This window comes from Chanodichthys erythropterus, chromosome 18 (assembly GCF_024489055.1).
Source record: "Chanodichthys erythropterus isolate Z2021 chromosome 18, ASM2448905v1, whole genome shotgun sequence".
Taxonomy (NCBI): Eukaryota; Metazoa; Chordata; class Actinopteri; order Cypriniformes; family Xenocyprididae; genus Chanodichthys; species Chanodichthys erythropterus.
This window is the reverse complement of record NC_090238.1, coordinates 37483387-37487710: the sequence shown is the minus strand read 5'-3', so window position 1 is coordinate 37487710 and position 4324 is coordinate 37483387. Positions and strand designations below refer to the sequence as shown.

General features: G+C 41.7%; 1 pseudogene; it reads right to left on the bottom strand.

Annotated features, from left to right (window-relative positions):
• Window positions 1-681: 681 nt before the first annotated feature.
• LOC137006205 (zona pellucida sperm-binding protein 3-like) lies at window positions 682-2690 on the bottom strand (annotated as a pseudogene).
• Window positions 2691-4324: the final 1634 nt, after the last annotated feature.

The window sequence follows — 4324 nt, the reverse complement described above, 5'->3', positions numbered from 1 at the left end:
AATGAGTAAAGCCTTTGCTCAACTTGACAAAAACAGTTTCACAATGTACACACACACGTGCCAAACTGCCTTACCTAGTTCTCTTTATTAAATTAACTGCTTCAAAAATTCACTTTTCCACTAGGACACAAATCAGTATAGTGTAAATTAATGTGGCTAGCCCCCTTATCAGTGCCCTGACTACTGAACTAGGGAGCTGAATGAGACCCATGATTAGTTCAGTTAATGGAGCACTCACCTAATGAGCTGATTATCTGAATCAGTGTTAAGTGAGAAATACAAGGATATACCAGGACTGAAAACCTCTGCATTAGCAAGTGAGAACTCACTAGAATGCTTTAATCCATGTTCTTTCCCAATTTCCCCCATCAAGAAACTGACAGCTTCTATCATGGACAAGCTGTCATCTACAAAGCCCCTGAGAGCAAATTATAGTCCAGTCATAAATATTTATGACTACAGATCAGAAACAAGTTGGTTTTGTACAGCCACTAGGGCTCAATGTGATCAAGCTTCAGTGGAAGTTGTTTAAAGAACAATATCTTAAAGATGCCTATAGAGTAGTTTAAACTCCTGACCTGCAAAGGTTCAGTAGGAGAGTTTCACATTGGCAGAATGAGGAAACAGTTGAGTCAAAAGCAGTTAACCCAGACATGAAGCAAAATGACTAGTCAGGTACATGCAAGGATCAATGTCAGATTTATTGAGAAACAGCCTTTTGCTCTTGAACCATTACGGGACCAAGTGATGCCTTGCCTTCCCACTGAATGCCTAGAAGAAAACCAAAACAAGTTTGAGGACTTGAAAGTCAAGAGCAAGTGGAAGTGCAGAACCTACCAACCTCCATAGGGAGAAGCAGCAAATCCACCATCAGGACCACATGTGGAGTCACAGCAACCACAAACTTGGTTGTTTCCATCAGCAGCAAACCACCTGTAACAGTAGACATGCCAGCTTCAACATGAGCAAAGTCAACTTCGAAGTCAAAGACCTAAAGTCAAAAGTTAAGAGGGTGAAATGTACCCATTAGCGAAGGAACAGGATTTGCGCTGAGCATCACTTGGTACAGAAGCAATAGTGGCCTTCAGAATACAGGTTATGTAGATCTGCAAGGGATGACAGAAGTCACAAAAAAGAAGCTTGGAAGAGAAGTCAATCTCACTCATATTCTTAGTACATACAGAAGGACTGGAGCTCTCCTGGAACACAAACGCCTCCAGCTGGAACTGGATCTTGTCTTCCTGGGACCGAGGCATGAAGCGGGAGCTGGAAGCTGTAGCCTTGGCATCCACAAAACACCTGAGAAGTGGTTACAAAGAACTCATGAATATAAACTGTATCAAGCAACTTGACCTAACCCATGACTGACAGCGTTACAAAAGAGTCCTATAGAATCAAGTGCCATGACCTTACCCGTGATTCTCAATGAAGGAATATCTCGGAAGGGAGTTCACATCTGGTCCTTGAGTGGCCACACAGCTGTCCACAAACACACGTAGAGGCACATGATTGTACACCTTCACAGACGCTTCAACGTTAATAACGCCACCCAGAAAGTAAGAGTTTGAAGGCCTCTGATAGGACCAGTCATCTACAAAAAAAAAAAAAGGAACATTTTAGGCAGAGCCACAATCACAAGGTTAGAGATATAAACCTGTACTAACCCATCATGAGCTTCAGGGAGAACAGCAAGACTTCTTCACCAACCTCCGTTGAAGCATAAGGGACCCATGTTGGCCTCAAGGCATCACTGCTTACATTTTGAAGTCTGTGGTTCATGAAAGTACCCATTAAATGGTCTCAAAGCTGCACAAGCAGCATGCAGAAAGTCAAAAGACTGCTTACCTTTGATAATGGCATTGAATGGCAACAACTGCATCATCAGCCCGGGTGATTGGAGTACCAGCAAGTGCCTCAGGGGTGTAGGTGAGAGAGAAGGTGTAGACAAGCTCGTCCTCAGTCATCTGTAAAAGAGAAAAAAAAAGTTGGGGTTACCAAGATCACCCCAAAGATGGTGCACTGATAGGACTTCGTCTCTGCTGCCCTGGCACTGCTGATACTGCAACAATTGAACAGACTTTCCTTGAAAGACTTTGGCTATCCTCTGCCACAAACAACCCATTAGGATTAAAAAGTTCTTACCATCTGCACGCTGTTGCAGTCCTGTAGTTCATACTCAAAGATGAGCACCCTAGATGCAGTGTCCTGACCAACAACAGGACATCCACCTAGAGACAGACCAGTTGGCTGGATCAACTGACCATTGCTGAACAAGTCCTGCTGGACCTCTACAAGTACCCGGTTCTCACTGCATTGAACAGCGACACTGCTGGGAGTCACAGGTTGCCTCAACTGGAAGTCCACTGCCAACTCTCTGCACCTCAGGAACAACGGGATACTTCCAATCCAAAGGCTTCACTGGACCCTCCAACAGCTGCTTCTCTTGAAGGCCAAAAGGATCCTGTGCAAGGTGTCTTGAGACAGAACTCAGAGGACTCTGAAACTGAGAAACCACTTGCAAAGGGTTCCAGAGCCCTAGAGGAGAACGGGCAGGACTGTTGGAAGCTGGATCTGATTTTGGCCTCATGCTTCTTGGACTTTGACTGTACCTCAAACTTCCCCATGCATCAGACAAATCAAATGCAACAAGCACAACCACCACTAACACACCTTGCAGAAGCTCCATTCTAACAAACATTAACACAAATGCCACAACACACACCAGTGCTTGGCTTGGCCATTTTGTACAGCTTTGAATAAAGGTGGCTCCTCCCCTTTTAGCTTAATTGATTACCTTTGATTCTCCTCTGGACCTGTAGAGTTTATGCATTAGCAAATGAGAACGTTCTATAATGTCATTTATAGGGACATTGAAATGCTTCCCTTAACGTGTCTTAGTCAGGGTGTGAATTACACAGCGGCCTTTAGGGGGTCAGAGAGTAAGGGCAAAAACAAACAAACAAACAAACAGAAAAACCCTTTTGTCTATTGTTAATGTTGGTTCATGTTAGTTCTCAATGATGCTACATAACTTTATTTTAACAGCCTATAAAAACTGGCATTTGTGGAAATTTACATAAGCTAAAACTTTAAAAGGGCTTTAAAAGTATTTTTAGGCCTAGTTCATGTTAAATATAGTGGAGGATAGTGTTAAAGGCTACACAACCTTATTAAACTGTTCCAGGTACATTAAACATACTAATGCTTACATGGAAAGACTATCATGCACTTTCCCAACTAATCTTAAACTAACTATAATAGCCAAAGAAGCTTCGTTCTCTTTATATGGAACATTTTCCTTATGGTAATTCTGAAAGAAAACGCGCTGGGTTTCTATAGTTCTGTTGCTATAGTAATGAGCGCAACTTTAACGCGCATCTGATTGATAAACCGCGCGCTCTTATGTGAGTGTTCTTAATGTTGTAGTTATTTCAGCAGTTTCCTCGCACATTCAGTTTAATGACAGTAAGTTCATCATTTCATTTATCATTCATTGAACTGTGCGTATGCATTTAGACACTTACATTATGTGTTTGCTCCGATCATGCAATAAATGAAACTGCTCAGGTAATGTCAATGAACCATTTCCGACTTTTCCACGCAATAAAAGCGTTTTATTTCAACAGTAGTGACGGCGCAATGACTTGGCAGCTTTATCAATGGCTTGAGCAGTCTGACTATTGTTGTCTTAATAGAGAACTGTCCTATGCTCATGTGAACAGCAGTGGTCTTCCTGAGGAGAGCTCAAACGTGGGCTACGAACTGAGGGAATCCAGTTAGAGGCGGTAAAGAGTGCAGCGCGTGTCTGTGAAGGAGAGCTGTGAGGAAAGGCGCTAAATGACGGCGCACAACGTCTCCATCAATTCGCCTATGTAGTAATTTAATGTTTATATATTTTAAAGCACTGAATCACTATAGAATCTCGATTAATCAGATTCTTTACATTTTACATCGATTATCAGCCGAAATAAACGATTCACGATTCAAAAAACATGTTTCAAGATCGATGCATATGCATCGTCAGGAATTATAATCGATGCATCGAGAAAACGAGTCAATCGTTACAGCCCTACTACTAGCTCATTGTGAACATCTTATGCATATAGACTGACGCAACATATGAGTCGTAAGGAAAACAATCATTAAATTGGCACCTTAAACTAAGCAGAATGTTATTTCTAATTGGTACAATAAGTGATCCTAAATGATAAACGCCTGTGTATTTTTTAATTCATTGGCTGCGTAAAAAACACTGTATTACTTGACGTCTAATATAATTCCACAGTGAGAGAAATTAATCAACATATTGCTAAAACATTTTATT